The sequence below is a fragment of the Macaca nemestrina genome, chromosome 9, assembly GCF_043159975.1.
Source record: "Macaca nemestrina isolate mMacNem1 chromosome 9, mMacNem.hap1, whole genome shotgun sequence".
In the NCBI taxonomy this organism is placed as follows: domain Eukaryota; kingdom Metazoa; phylum Chordata; class Mammalia; order Primates; family Cercopithecidae; genus Macaca; species Macaca nemestrina.
The window spans coordinates 17,547,514-17,564,271 of NC_092133.1; the positions used below are offsets into that span (position 1 = coordinate 17,547,514).

At 40.3% G+C, this 16,758-nt stretch overlaps 1 protein-coding gene and 1 long non-coding RNA gene across 7 annotated transcripts in view; one reads left to right on the plus strand and one right to left on the minus strand.

Annotated features, from left to right (window-relative positions):
* Positions 1 to 16,758, plus strand: part of LOC105467293 (GDNF family receptor alpha 1) — a 215,256-nt gene that overhangs the window by 128,824 nt on the left and 69,674 nt on the right. The gene's annotated exons all lie outside the window — the stretch shown is intronic.
* On the minus strand, positions 302 to 11,104 carry LOC105467283 (uncharacterized). The gene is made up of 3 exons (XR_978745.3): positions 10,983 to 11,104; positions 3,575 to 3,693; positions 302 to 388 (listed from the first exon to the last, which is right to left on the minus strand). It is a non-coding gene; the product is annotated as an uncharacterized lncRNA (long non-coding RNA).

Consider the following 16,758-nt stretch of genomic DNA (forward strand, 5'->3'; position numbering starts at 1 on the left):
AGCACCCAGCCAGTCCCTTGTCTGAATGTGTGCAACAGTCCTTAGACCCAGTGTGCTCTTATTAGAACAATTTCTTTCCTTTAAAAAATAAGGCGCTTGAAATTTAATTTGAATCAAGTTAAAAATTGATCCCATTAGAATACAGCTGCATTTTTCTCACTTGTCCCATTTCTCTTTCAGCCAACTCTTTATTCTCTCATCCTTCTTCTCTTTTCTTCACGCCCTGGAATAAGCTGCTTCTTGTGTTTAATGATTATTTTTCTTAAGATCACAGCCAATTACTTCAAAAAAGCCATCACATGGAAATGATCGTTTTATATTTATGAGGCTGTCCATTTGCACCCCCTAGTAAAGCTCATTCTGGAACAGTCTTTTGAGCGTGGGAGTCCTGGCAGGGTGGAAGAAGCAAGTGACTGGTGAATGATAGAACTAACAACAGCCAAGACTATTAGCGTCTGCTATGTGCTAGGCATATATTATCTCATTTAATCCTTGAACCAACCCTCTGAGCTTTGTACTGTTATTATCATATCCCCATTTCACGGATGAGGAAATGGAGGCACAGAGGTGAATGACTTGCCCACATTTGCATGAGCGCAGGGGTCAGAAGTGGGGTACAGCCCGGGAGTCCTGTTGAGAGTCTTCACCCTTAATCACTGCATACCACACATGCTTCCGACTGTGGGCAGAAGTTCTGCGTTCTCCTCCTGACTCTGCCGTTAGCTAGCTAACTACTGTTCCTCACCTTTCAATTAGAATGTTGGACTCGATTCTCTCTGAGGTCACATTTGGCCCTCAAGTTTTTAATTCTTAGTAACTATTTTAAAGTGTTGTAAGGTGAAACCAGAAGACAAAAGGCAAAATCCTCAAAACGGTCCCTACCCCCCCAACACATACACGCGCACGCACACACACACACACATAGATGCATGCACACACATACACATGTTCTTTGCTTTCACACTAGATAAAATCACAGTAAAAAGAATCTCAGCTGTCACATCCTACTGTCCTTCATTTTAGGCAGAAAATGTTACAACTTGTATTCCAAAAAAAAAAAAAACCCACCTGTGGTTTTTTGACACCTCCACTGGGGTCCCCAGGAAGCAGATACCTGAGGGAGGAGCGTGTGTGAGGTTTGCGAGTGAGAATAGTGGAGGGTCTATTTTTAACCTGAGATCTTTTGCAGAGTCGCTGCCTCCTCTGTTGTCTCCAGTTCTAGGAAAGGAGCTTTCACCTCTGCTCTCATTCAGAGATGGCTCTGTGGTTCATAAAGGAAATTTTCTCTTGGTTGCTGTTGAAGTGTTTTACAAAAAGAAGTTTGATGTGCTCTGTGTGAAGATGGCAGGTGGCAGCTTTCTGTGTCATTCTTTGACATGTGCCAGCTGACGTGAAGTGACTTGTGGTGACAGAGTCACACTAGGCGCTAGCGCTTTCTTTTTTCTTGATAAAACAGGTAGCCCTTTCTGTGGGGGGTCAAGAGCTGGGGCATAAGCTGGTGTCTTCCAGAAAAAAAAAAAAGGACTCAACACCATGCATGTTTTTAGATGCGGTGGTGCAGTGTGAACCACCAGCTCCAATCAATTATGCAGATGTGCTTGACCTTTGGTGACTGACAGCTGCCACAGGATCTGTCAGGCTGCCCCTCCTACTACTCCCCTCCCCCTAGGGCCAAAGGCCTCTCTCAAAGCTATGTCTGCAGAGCTCTCATCAGCTGTTCCTCAGGAGATTTCGGGACACAAGCACACTCTGTGTGTTCTCTGTTTCTGTCTCTGTTTCTGTTTCTTGTTTCTATCTCTACCTCTTAATGGAACATTTCAAATATGCAAACAAGTGTAAACAACAATAATAGAAATGTATATACAAGCCCACCTTTATCAAATCTTAGCATTTTGACATATTTGCATCTGATCTCTCTCTCACACACTTACACATGCACACGCGCACACACACACAAATAAATGAATCACTGCAGATCTTTTTTCATCCCATGACCCCCAGGGGTGTCTTTACTGTGAAGCGAATGAAGTTTAAGATTGTGGCACCTCCCTTCCACAAGCCCTAGGAGAGTCTCTTGTAGTGCATTTACATGAATATATGTTTTTGTAAAAATTTGTAAAATTTGCAAAAGTCAGAGATTTTAGCTGCAATTGGTGAAGATCACTGTCACTTTTCACTCTGAGCTTTCTTCTCTCCATGTTCCCTGCTGTCCAACAGTATTGGACAGGCCTCAGATATGTGAGCATCTGGCTAAGGGGCAGTTGATGTTGGGGATACATTTGGTTTTGGTTTAGCAGGATAGAGTTATAGAGCTCCCAGTTACTTCATGTATTTATTATTATTATTTTTTAGTGTATGTATACTTTAAGTTCCAGGGTACATTTGCACAACATGCAGGTTTGTTACATATGTATACATGTGCCATGATGGTTTGCTTCACCCATTAATTCGTCATTTACATTAGGTCTATCTCCTAATGCTATCCGTCCCCCTTCCCTCCACCCCACAACGCCCCCGTGTATGATGTTCCCCTTCCTATGTCCGAGTGTTCTCATTGTTTAATTCCCACCTGTGAGTGAGAACATGTGGTGTTTGGTTTTCTGTCCTTGCGATAGTTTGCTGAGAATGATGGTTTCCAGCTTCATCCATGTCCCTACAAAGGACATGAACTCATCCTTTTTTATGGCTGCATTGTATTCCATGGTGTATATGTGCCACATTTTCTTAATCCAGTCTATAATTGATGGGCATTTGGGTTGGTTTCAAGTATTTGCTGTTGTGAAGAGTGCCACAATAAACATACGTGTGCATGTGTCTTTACAGCAGCATGATTTATAATCCTTTGGGTATATACCCAGTAATGGGATGGCTGGGTCAAATGGTATTTCTAGTTCTAGATCCTTGAGAAACTGCCACACTGTCTTCCATAAAAATCCTAGAAGAAAACCTAGGCAATACCATTCGGGACATAGGCATGGGCAAGGACTTCATGTCTAAAACACCAAAGGCAATGGCAACAAAAGCCAAAATTGACAAATGGGATCTAATTAAACTAAAGAGCTTCTGCACAGCAAAAGAAACTACTGTCAGAGTGAACTGGCAACCTGCAGAATGGGAGAAAATTTTTGCAATCTACCCATCTGACAAAGGGCTAATATCTGGAATCTACAAAGAACTTAAACAAATTTACAAGAAAAAAATCAAACAACCCATCAAAAAGTGGGCAAAGAATATGAACAGATGCTTCTCAAAAGAAGACATTTATGCAGCCAACAGACACATGAAAAAATGCTCATCATCACTGGCCATCAGAGAAATGCAAATCAAAACCACAATGAGATACCATCTCACACCAGTTAGAATGGCGATCATTAAAAAGTCAGGAAACAACAGGTGCTGGAGAGGATGTGGAGAAATAGGAACACTTTTACACTGTTGGTGGGACTGTAAACTAGTTCAACCATTGTGGAAGATAGTGTGGCGATTCCATGTATTTTTAAGTTGTTGCTAGATGTCCCTGTGGAGTGGTGGATGGCTTCCAGTAATACTCCCACTGTCTATGGTTCTGACTCACCAGCAACATGACATGGAGGAACAGGATTAGAGGTCATACAGGGACGTGAATGCGTCCTGTGGTGCCAACACTTGATGCTTGAGAAGCAGAGTTTGAAATGTGTAGAGCCATTAGCTTGTCTACGGAAGATAAATTAAATCATTAAATATGTCGAATTATAAGCAAATGATTCTAGTCTCATTGACAATTACTCAAACTAATATGGTTCTCCTATCAGGGATGTACTTGATGATGTAGCATATACAATTATAAACACATCATATTTTTTTTCTGTTTAAATTTATCTATTCTTTTTCTTAAAGAGAGTCCCCTAAATCTATTTTCATAAAACCTGGGATCTACTCAGATAGTGAATTGTGTTTTCCTTCTGATTTGTTGGTGTTCATCATTCTCTTGCATGTTTTAATACATTCATATGTATGAAATAGATAAAATTATCATGTATTGTTACATATGTGTATAAATATATAAATATGTGAATAAATATATAAATATGCATAAGTATATATTATTTATACACAAATGTGAATGGTGTGTTTGTGTGTGTGTGTATGCTTTGTTTCTAGGTTTTTATTCTTTAAATAAATGTTACCATTCAGTACAAATACTTCTACAATTTGCCTCCTTTCCAAACATTGAGATTTATCCATCTTGATATGCTATAGCTCTTGTTCATTCATTTTCATTGCCATTTGTAGTATTTCATTGTGTGAATATACCATAATTTATTTGTCCTGTCTTCCATCAGTGGGCATTTGGGTTATAATAGTGACTATTTGGAAGTAAACAATGTACAATAACAAACTTGTACATACTAATATGTGTGAGAAGTTCTCTATAGCTATTGTCTTTAAATTCTTTTGCTCAGGTATTCTCTAAGAGAATTTTGGAAAGCTGCCTCCTCATACATTTTTACATTAACATATAAAATATGTTAACATAAGTTTATGTAGTTGGAAAGGATGTAATTTGCATGATATTGTAATACAGATATTTAAAGATAAAACTAAAGATCACCCTTCTCAATGCAACCAGTGAAAATAGTGTAATGATTCAACTCTCACTAGCATCCATTTAAACAGTACACTACTAAGCTTTTCCTTAATAATGAAGTTCCCTTTGTTCTTTGAAATTGAAATTCTATTCTTTCCTGTCCTCAGAATTTTCTCTTGGTGCAACATATTTTTATGCTTGACAGTCTTTTTTATTGATTACCTCCTCATATTTCTCTCCTTCATATTGATTCATAGGAGTTCTATGTGATTCTGGAAATCATTATTTTGTCATTTTGTGAGTCCATCTATCTTTTCCTGGTCTGTGGCTTATCTTTTTACTTTGCTTTTAGAATTTTTTTGTTGTTGTTGTAAGTTTTTAATCTTTTTTTTTTTTAGACAGAGTCTTGCTCTGTTGCCCAGGCTGGAGTGCACTGGCGCAATCTCGACTCACTACAACCTCCACCTCCCAGGTTCAAGAGATTCTCTTGTCTCAGCCTCCCGAGTAGCTGGGATTACAGGTGTGTGCCACCATGCTGGGCTAATTTTTGTATTTTTAGTAGAGCTGGGGTTTCGCCGTGTGGACCGGGCTGGTCTCGAACTCCTGACCTCAGGTGGTCCTCCCTCCTCAGCCTCCCAAAGTGCTGGGATTACAAGTGGAAGCCACCACCCTGGCCAAGATTTTAACCTTCATGTGGTTAATTTATCAGTCTTTTCTTTATGGTGTGGAGGTATATGTCTTGTTTAAAAATTGCTTTACTATCTCAAAATCATAATCTATGTTTTCTTCTAAAAGTTTTAACATTTTGTTTTTCACATTTTAATTAGTTAATTTATTTAGAATTTATTTTCGTGCATGGATACCTTAGAAATCTAATTTTATCTTTTTTCAAGGGAATACTCAGTTGTCACAGGGCTGTTTTTAAGTAGTTCATTCTTGCCAGCTGATAGTATTTGTCAATTCATACATATAGATTATGAATATTATATTATGATATCTATATCATTCCTTGGGTATATTTGCTTCTTTAGTTTTAAACAAGAAAGGGCTATGTTTTGCTTAGCTGACATTATCTTGTATTCCTCATAGGTAACTAGCACAGCATTTATACCGTATCATTTGTTCAGTTAATATTCACTAGCTTGAAGTGAATTTGAATGTGTAGTTTGGAATACTAGGGTCAAAATTTATATGGCCTGGCATGTTAGTAAACACTGTGAATGAATGAATGAGTTAATGTGATAGAATTACTGAAACATACTTGTTATAACTTAGATTATTATTGGCTTATCATGTGCTTTTATATACAGAAAATATATCTATCTCATTAATGAACTTAGCTTTCTAGGAAGTCATTTTCTTTTAGCAGTACAGTATTTCTTAAAACATGGTCTAGCAGAGTCACATGCAAAGTGTGTTAAAATGCAGATTTCAAGGTCTCACCTCAGACCAGCTCACTAAATCAGTCTATGTGGGAGTCAGAGGCAAGCTCCCCAGGCGACTCTTATGCTCAAAAAAATTTAAGCATCACTAGTTTAATAGGATGTCATTCAGAGCCTCTATTCAGATGTTCTACCAAACCAAGCAGTGACAAAGAACATTTAGGCCAGCACACCTTTTTTTGCAAAGCTGTCAACACTTGCAGGTTATAACACATTAGAGTGGAGAGAACATTGGCCTAGGACCAGGATACTTGAGCTTTATATCACAGCCCCCTTCTAAGGTCGCTGATAACTTCATCGTGTGACCTCCTGCAAATTTCTTAGTTCTCTGTATGTTAATTTCCCATCTGTGGCTCTTCCAGCTTGTTAGAGAGTTAAGAGTTAAATTTGCCATGTTCATTGCATGGGGGAGAGAGAGAGAGAATGAGAGAATGAGAGAGAATGAATGAGAATTAAACTAGGACAAGGAACCCTGCCAGCTGGTATCTTTTTCTCTCTCCATAAATCTAAATAACATTCAGGTAGCAGTTGCAATGTATGGATATTTTGTCATCGGCTCAGAGCAAAGTGACCCTTTCAGAAATTTGGCTTGGGCAACTGCCATTGCTGCTGTTTGTGGCTTGTCTTGGGCACTCAGACAGTTGTTTACACAGACTGCCTGGAGGTTAGGGTATCCGTCATCCTATACTAAAGACAACTAAGGAATTTCATTTAAACCACCCTCTGTAGTAGAGTCTTCAAGCCTTCTAGGTACTTTTTTTTTTTTTTTTAATTAAAAAAAATTGAACTGACAGTTCCAGTTTGTCCAGTATCCTAAAACCCAGCCTCGGGAACTGCTTCATCACAAGTCTCTGAAATACTCCAGCTTTCCCTCTTTGTAGTAATTCAATTTGAATGAACATACACTTGGAGTATATGAACCGTACAACTGGTTTTAAGTAGGGACAAAGCTGGGATCGTCCCCACCTCCATCCTGTATGGCACAATCATTTTTTATTTCATTCTGTTCAGCACTGGCAGCAATTAAAGCTTCCAAAATATGGAGTGTTTTCATCAAGTAAAGCATTAAAAATCCCGGCCTGTCAGAGCAGGAAGTGGACCTGTGCTTTACTGCAACTATTTTTCAGCTCCAATAGGGCATGAAGTGGTGAATAGCATTCATTTCATGCAGTGGAAAAATAAGGCCAATTTCAGCTTTAATCTTTGTTAAGAGGAGTCTAGTCCCTGTTGGAATGTAATGAGTGGATGCACCCCATTTAGCTTAAAGTAACAGATCTATATAGAGTTGTTAATTTGTAGATAAATATGGGTTTTCTACTGTTGATGTTTCTTGATCCACACAAAGTGGTTATATTAATACTGAAACATTATTAATCAATAGTTTGCTCTTTAAAAATACATCAGTTAGACTACCCAATTACCTTTAAGTATATATCAAAGGCCACAAAGCAATCTGACGTACACGCAAAGTCCATTAGAAGCTACCAGACATATTAATTAAAATTTTTAGTTACAATGAACCTTACAGTGTGGGGACACATTTCTACTTTTGGTAATAAACAGTTATTGGCTAACTGAAACGCTGAAATTTGCAAATAACATTTTGGAGCACAGAAAGGTCTTGGGGATTTTGTGAAAATAAAATCCACAGATGACTTTATTTTACTTGAATCCAACTTATAAAAGGGCTTTAACTCAGGACTGTGAACTCAAAGATGCATAGGGCTTTTCTCCTATTTGTTGAAGGGGAAATGGGAATTCTCATATTTTGAAATTAAACATGACCAGAGTGGAAGTGGCTTTCAAAGAGTGCATACAAAACCTCCTTTGAGATTAAAACACAACACACCAAAATACCGAGATGTGTGTAACAAACAGCCATTTTTCCCTCCTGCTGCATGGCGGGGCATTGCTGATCAATGTAGTTGTAGCAAATGCCCACAATGAATGATCCTGCACTGCTTGGTCCACATCCATTCAGCAACCATTCATACTAATGGAAGGCTCTGAATTTGTGCCGAGAGGTAAGTAATCTTTTGTTTGGTCATCTACCAACAGCAATAAGCTTTCCTTTCAAACTTCAATTCTCACTGCTAACAGCCCAGCTATATACATCTCTTGTCTAAGAAGATCTGCCTAACCAACTTATTTACCAGCCTGGCACCCAGCATTCACAGATGTTCTTAGAGCTTTAAAAAAGAAAAGAAAAGAAAAGAAACAGAAGAGGTAGGGCATAGTGGCTCATGCCTGTAATCCCAGCACTTTGGGAGGCTGAGACGGGTGGATCACCTGAGGTCAGGAGTTTGAAACCAGCCTGGACAACTTGGCAAAACCCCGTCTCTACTAAAAATACAAAAACTAGCCAGGCATGGTGGCGGGTGCCTCCAATCCCAGCTACTCAGTAGGCTGAGTCAGGAGAATTGCTTGAACCCAGGAGGTGGAGGTTGCAGTGAGCCGAGATTGCACCACTGCACTCCAGCCTGGGTGACAGAGCGAGACTCTGCCTCAAAAAAAAAAGAAGATGACAGAAGTCCAAAATCTGTGAATGCTGTTCTTCTCTCCCCCAAACCCCTTGGTTTCTCTGCCTCTAGTTACTCATTGCCAGGAGACAGAGTGTATACTCTCAAGGTACAGGCATGTGATTTATAGTCCTAGGCTCACTAAACAAAGCTTGCAACTAAGACCTGGATGCCCTGAGGAGCTTGCTATAATGGTACTGGACTCTGCAGCCACTTACATTTCGAATTGGGTTACTTTGTCAGAAAGTGGCAGCCTCATCACATCTAAAGGAGGTGGCCAAGAAGAAACATACCCAAGACCCACATTTCAACATCACATACCTACGTTGTTCGTTTTGGGATATACTCTCCCTCTCCACCTTGGTGTCTGTCCCTGGGCCATTATATCCAGCGCAAGCCATTTACTGAATCGTGTGAGGTGTAACTGATTGTCATTCAACGCAAGTGAAATCTTTACGTGAACATTAGTCACTGTTTTAGACATGTTAGCTTCAAGTGGAAGCAGTCAATTATAGACTAGAGGTTTTATGGCTACATTATTACCATCGTACTATTAGGTTTTCAGCAGTAGCATTCTGCTTGATCGATCTGTGCCAGGACATTGATGGATAGCTTTGTTCTTCAAATGTCAAATATGTGGGACTTCGGTACTTTATGTATTTACTGACACACTAATCTCCTGTAGATACCTTTTCCCCCTCTGCAGTGTTCAGCTTCAGCAGGTGATTGTGATTCCTTTCCTTAGAAGACCATGTAGGGCTTGTAATCACATTTATAATTTCCTTTCTATTCTCTCTCAAATGCGGAAGCACTCCTGAGTTATTGACAGTTTAAAGAAGTCTTTAGCACACAAAGAGGACCACTTGCTGGTGTCAAGAAATAGATTTAGACATTTGCTTTTTTTTTTCTTTCTACCATGCAGACTCCATACCAGAAATGAATTACCAGTTTCAGAGTATATGTTAGATTTCCAGAACTTTGGCTTTCTGTGAAATTATGCTATTTCACCTGTCTTTCCTAATGCCACATTTAATTTTCAATTTTTTTTACAAATGTATTTCTAAGCCAAATCTTTGAACTGCATACACTTCAACCACTACCGCTTCAATCCCCAAACATCACTAAATGTGGTCCGACTTATACTATCAAATAGAACTTCTCATGTGCGGTACTTGAAGGGCTTGCAGAAGATTCTAAGGGATGGATTTCCTTTCAGTGAAAACTAACAGCTCGTAAATCTGCCATTGGAGATCATCTGTTTCACATAATAGATCAAACAGAAACTTTGAGAAAGCCTTGCCCTCCACCAAAAAGCCACTGGACTTCCATTTTGTTTTTATTCAAGAACTTCCTGGAAGGCTCACTATAGTCCTTGGAAATGCCGGTTTCCTTCCTGAGTCAAGCCAGCCCCCACTTCCAACCTTCACACTCCTACCTTAAGAATTGTGTTCTACCATATTTCCTACCTTAGGACTCTCTCAGTTCTCTTGGGTAAGTTCATTAGCTAATGCCATAGGAATAAGATTGCCCAATCTTTCCTGGCACTGGAGGCAGTCCTAGACACACCAGGAGAAATTCTCAGGAGCCATTTATCATTCATTTTTTGAAGGCCAAAGGGTAAAAGGCTAATTAGTACCTGTATTGGCAATATCATGGTAAGAATGCTAAATGATGGAAATTTGGCTTTGTATGAGTCTTCCTGTGTCTTAAAACAGGACCTCCTGCAATCCAGAGCCTCATCCATCCAGTGCAAGTGCAGGGACCCCGGCTGTCCCCCGATGGAGCGGAAATCCACTGCTGCTCTCAGCCCTCTATCCCCTCCCCACTGAAGGGCAGCATGGCTGACCATTCTGAGGCCAATAGTCCTCATTCCTCTCGTCCCTGAATGCCCTAGCCAAAGGGCGACCCTTTCCCTTTGGCATGTCCTGGGGTGCTGCTGGAAGCATTAGCAGCTGGACTGAGCCCAGGCACTTGTGCTGAATGTGATTCTGATCTCTCCAGGCATAAAGTAGAGGGAATCATCTTGACCCCAACACTCATATTTGGCTTCAGCCTCACCCATGCTTAAATGGAACCATTCAAGCAAGCATTTCTCACAGAAACTAGCTAATGTGCAAGTCCAAATCTCTGTTAGAAAAGGCACACTTTGAAGCATGAAGGAGTCCTTGGTAGAACGCATGCATTTTACCTAAACTGTGTACCTACTTTCTTACTGAGCAAATCGCTAGGTGGAAATGTCAGTTCTGAATGCTGGGCTTGTTCTTATTTAGCCCTGGGATCTTAATTGATGTGGTGCTCATGTAATCAGGGACACAACAACCCCAAAACCAACACACTTGTGTGAAAAGCTCAGGAATGCCATGTTCTATTCGGTTGGTGCAAAAGTAATGGCAAAAACCACAAGTACTTTTGCACCAACCTATAGAAGCAACTTGAGAGTGCTGGATTACTCACCTGCTTCCACCTGCCTCAGCAAACTCTCAGCCACATTCGACGGGCAGGAGCCAGGTGGGAGAGCACGTCCTGTGGAGAGGTGGCTTGGTGCCCAACACCACGAGAATATTGCCGAATTTACTCTGCAATTCCCGTGGGAGACAGAGTGGCGGATTCAGCTGCAGAGGCACAATGGAGGTCCTGACTAAGGAATTTTAATGTAAAAATTCCAGGGCTTAAACTTCGTTCTTCAGCTAACTGGTGTCGTCCTTCCAATGGGGATCTAACAAGAGTTATACCAGGGCTCAAACAGTTAAGTGTGTGAATGCATTTGGAACCAATTTAAAGCTTGAAACAAAATGAACAGGAAGACTCGCCAACACTCCATTAAAGTAAAACATGAAGGCTCACTGAGGCATGCAGCTGGGCCGCCAGTTCTGCTGTTCTTCCTTCATCTCAAGCTCATGAGAGGCCATGGGGGGTTGGTGGGGCAGTTGTGGAGGTGTGTGTGTTTGTGTTGGGGGAGGGGGGTCCTACCATCTTGCTTTATTTTAATCTACCTGGAAATGTATGTTCTAGGACCCCCTGGTAAATCTAGTCTAGCCTTAATTATGAAATCACACATGAAACATGGGCAAAGAAAACCTTCCCATCAACAAGATCTTCATGGAATGAGGATGGAATATACTGTCCACTAGCAGGTAGCTCTTAAGGACCACATTCCTGAAAACCAAATAGAAAGCCAGGCTTTAGTAGGAAAGTAAGTAAGAGTGCAGATGGGTATAAAAAGATTAACCTACAGAAAGCGAATTCCAAGTCTGATCATCGGAAGTGCCTGGGAGTTGTGTAAAAATACACATTTTCAGATGGTGGCCAGGCTTAGCCACTGAAGGAACCAAATTTTGGAACACTTAAAACCTGTTTATATAAATAAGAAATAATGTACTAATAGGTGATGAAAAGCGCTTAACCAAAGTTTTATCAACCCAAAGGGACAGGAAGCACCTTCGTGAATGAAGCAAAACACCATTAAAAATATATATACAGGCCGGGCATGGTGACTCACACCTGTAATCCCAGCACTTTGGGAGGCTGAGGCGGGCAGATCACGAGGTCAAGAGTTTGAGACCAGCCTGACCAATGTGGAGAAACCCCATCTCTACTAAAAATATAAAAAATTAGCCGGGTGTGGTGTTGGGCACTTGTAATCCCAGCTACTGGGGAGGCTGAGGCAGGAGAATTGCCTGAACCCAGGAAGTGGAGGTTGCAGTGAGCCTAGATCGCGCCATTGCACTCTAGCCTGGGTGACAGAGCGAGACTCCGTCTCAATAATAAACACACATATGCACGTGCGCACACACACACACAGCCTAGAATTCACATATCTATTAAGATGGACCTTTCTGCTCCCTTGGTCCTCTTGAGTGCAGCTCCATTTACTCTAGACTTTCTGCCCAGCTCCTGGCTCTCTCCTCACAAACTGGCCAAGCTTTTGGCTACTGTCTTTTAAGAACCCTGTAAATGTGAAGTACTGCAATTATTATTCATGCAGCTTTTGTTTATCTTTCCGGAAGAAACAATTGAGCTGTAGCAGATGAGTGATGGTTGCAGGGCTGTGGTGAAGGTAGAAGCCACCGCAGGTGGAGTGGCTTAATGGGGTATTAATTGGGAAGCAGGTGAAGGCAAATAGGTAGCACAGCAGGTATGTAAATAGGCTCGTGGGAGGAAAGGCATTGAATTTTATGCTCTTTAACTAAAAATAAAGACCTGATATTTAGCTTATCTTTGCTGAACTCCACACTGTGAGGGCCCTGACAACTGCCGACATCATCAATGATTCATTATTATCTCAGCATCATCTAGGCTACTTAATAAGATCTTCAGCCTCTTCATTTTTCATTGTTTCAGCTGATTCTTTGGCTTTAGAATGCATGCTTTTCCTTCTCTCTATGTATACTGAGGCCAGAACAATGTTTGTAGATTGTGTAGTAGAAGTGACATTCGGACCTGTAGCCTGCCTTCTGGTGGCATCTTTTTGCTCTAGCTGTTTGGAGGAGCAGAGCAAATGTACAATGTGACTATGGATAGTGAGCCTACTAAGAACACATACATTCAAATGAATATTCTCCTTCAAAGTAGTCACCTTGAGAAGCGAAACACTTATTCCTGGACCATCTTTGACGCAATGGCTTTTTGGGAAAGCCAGTGAATATTTTCAGAGCTGACATCTCAGTCACCCATAGGAAAAAATCCTTACATATATTCATTCCTTGTTTTCTACTCCTGTGCATTGTCCAACATCATGGCCTCCTTTATTCATCACACTTAGTGCTAAATGACATTTGGCTTTTAAAGTCCATCCTCCATGCAGGGAACTCGATGTCATTCAGGGATTCCAAAGAACATGCCTGAGGCTTCCAGGAAAGAGTTCCGTGAAATGTCCCAAGCACTGGCAGCCTCTTTGGGACAAGTGTTGTCTGGCTGCTCAGCATGGCACACACAGAGATACTCTGAAAGCTGGGTATGCTAGTTTATAAGTGCACATTATTTTAAGGATACCTTTTTATTTAGTAGCAACTTAGAAAATTGTTAAAAGCAAATCACTCCATATTTCTCTTCCAGTTAGTCTTCTCCATGGCAATACATTGGTGGAAAAGGAGGGGGAAGGGGGGGTTTGGATTCTTTGTTACTCGGCTGGCTCACATTTGTTGTTTTCTCTGGGGAGAAGCAGCGTTGGTTTTAAAGACATGTTTAGCCTTTTACTGTTGAAATAGCTAAGTATCAGTGGCGCTTGCACAGGCTAAATATTAGTGGAGCTACAGTTTGTACCCCATAAAATGAATTAGGTTTATATTATAATGCAGATCTTTTCCTGTAGTTGAAGTACTCATTAATTTTACTGCTAATGAGATGTTAGCAATTAAATACCTTTAATTAATGAAAATCAGACAAAAGCAAGGGCTGATCTCTGAGCCTTCATAAAAACAGGGGAAATGTTTGTAGATCTCATTGTGAATTTTGTCTGTAGAAGGACCACAAATCTGAGCTATTTTTTTCTGGTCCAGAGAAAGTCATTAAAAAATTTCACTTTTAGAAAATTAAACGAATAGGCATTTTGGGATGTTATAAAGATGATCTGAGATTGGGAAAAAAAAAGTATCCATAACTGAGAGCCAGTCCTACATGTAATAGCAAATTTCATGGTTGAAGATGCAACAGGATTGAGTACAATTAATAGTTCTGTAGCCATTGTAGAGTTCTGGGTAGGCCCTGAACACATAATTAGATTATTAAAAATGGCCTGTCTTAGACTGGCTATTACTAAATTGAAATCCAATTATGGTTTTATGATTTTGCTGAAAAATATTTAGCTGTTGTGCTTGAGTCCTCCTAGAAGATCATTTCCTCTTTGCATCACCATTTGCACATGTCACAATACATTTTCCAAACAAATCTGACCTCAATTATCTCGGAATCAATCTTACATTAGATAAAATCTATTTTAATGAGTGTTTTTATGTCTAATATTATAATTGTGCCTCTCCATACTTGAGGAATTAAAAGATGGCCATAGAAGTCTTTGCAAAATATCTTTTTAATGGGAGACCTGGCATATTTTAGAAATAACTAAATTGTGCCAGCTTAACGCACAGAAAGGCATTATGCTCAAATATGTGCCTGAGTGTGTGGCAAGACAAACTTGGTTCAGTTTTCAGTAATTGGCAATGGAACTGTAATAAAGCAGTTGTTTGCGAAGAGACGGGCTCAGAAATTTCATGCACTCCTGCAGTGTGGATTTAAATGCTAAGTTAAATATTTATGAACCCGAGATTTTTATAATTGATCATTGTATGATTTATACACCGTAATTATAATTAGGTTGAAAGAGATTTTAAAAAGCCAGTTTCCTGGTAGCCAAGGCCATTAAATAACGCTAAGCTGCCAAAACAAAAATTAGGTGGGAACCCAGCCACCAAGTTCCAAGCGCCTGTCCCTCCATCTGATGTACAATGAGGCACTGCACCCTACCAGGCATCTCACCTGAAGCATCGACTCCTGTGTCACCTGCAACCATTTTTCATGCCTTTGTTTCAAACCTAGTTGAACATAAACAAGTAGAAAACTTCAGAGATCCAATGTATAACAAAAGGAAAAGGTGGAGGAGGTTGGAAAGGTTAATTAAAAATGTAATGATCCCATTTTCTGGGACAGCACTATTAATCATTGTGCAGCAGCAAGCATGTGACTTGCACACCACTTACAGGAGACATCCAATTTTTTAAGGTTTGCACAGCAGAGGGTGCAGGCTGGCGACAGAATGTGCATTAAGGAAATGGAAGCTCTAATGGATAAGGCTAGCCCGTGACGTGTGGTTAACATGGGGAACTGTCTTCACCAGACCAAATAATTATTTCCAAACTTAGAGGTATTGAACATAATTCAGTCACCGTGAACCCCAGAGAAAACTTGGGTATGGCTTGCAGTTTAATATAGTTGTGTAAGGTATGAAAAAACAGAACTAGGAGGAATTTCATCATCATATAATACAGTATGTCTGAAACAGTGTACGAATGACAAAATGGGTTCCAAATAGCCAACATGTGCTTTTTAAATGTAATTTTTAGCACCCTAGCTGGAAAATACCAAGCTCTTGAAGGATCATTTACAAGGGTCACAACCTGTATGATCAAATTTGCCATACGATCCGTGTGGATATCAGAAGCCCAGACTGCCATTGTGAGCTTCCAGAAAAGTTTGCCTACACCTGTGAAGATCTGGCATCTTTTACCCATTTTTTAATTTTCTGGGACAATACATTAGAGGGAGCCTATTAGAAGAACAGTAGTTATATTAACATAGTAATTAATCAAGTCAGAAAAAGAGGAAACAAATTGTGAATTCAATTCTGCAGCCTTAAAAAGAAAGGCAGAAAGATACCAGAAATTGGCAAGCATTTGCAAACAAACATTCTTTTACCGTCTTGTGAATTTTTGCTTCGTAAATCATATCTCATGCAGGCCATGCAGATTTTAATATATTTACTGTTTTATTCCACCTCATAATCTATAGAAATGGATTTCTAGTTGCTTGCATCTGTGTTTCATCCTGAATCGTTTCAACTGGTTAGTTGGCCCTGGTGTTTGCCAATAACGGTGGCATTTTCTAAGTGTAAATAATCAGGGCTGCCGGCCACAGTGATAGCCTCTTACTTGGGACAGTGTGAGGATTGTATTTGGGATAAAGGCAGTTCCTTGCTCCAGAGGAGTTTAGAATATGAAAGCTTCTCTGATTATATAAGTCATCCCTGACACTTCCACATCTCACGGTGTTGGAGGGACCTTTTACATTTGCTCTGCCTGCAAGTCAGGGCTAAAATCATTGGTCCATGTACTCCTTTGGAGTAGCAGACTGCTGAGAGGCCAGTGCCTTCAAGTGCATAGAGCCTCTGGCTGGGGTTTTACATTCTGTCCCTCATCACCACATTTTATTCTAAATATTTGACGTTATACTTAGAAAAGGCAAATTATATTAGAACCATTAAATCAAAGAGTCTTAAGGCTTGAAGGGACCTTAGATATATCATCCCACAAATAGGGAAACTGACGTCCACGGGGGGAAAGCTGACTGTACAAAGACGCCCCGATGATTGGACCACATTTAAAACCCAGATGCCCCTCACTCCTAATCCATGCCTCCTTCAGCAGCACCTGACCCTTTTCATCGCAGGTTTTGGGATCTCGCCCTCAAGTTGCCATGAATGTTATACCTCCCATGGCCAAGAAAACAAGAAACAAGT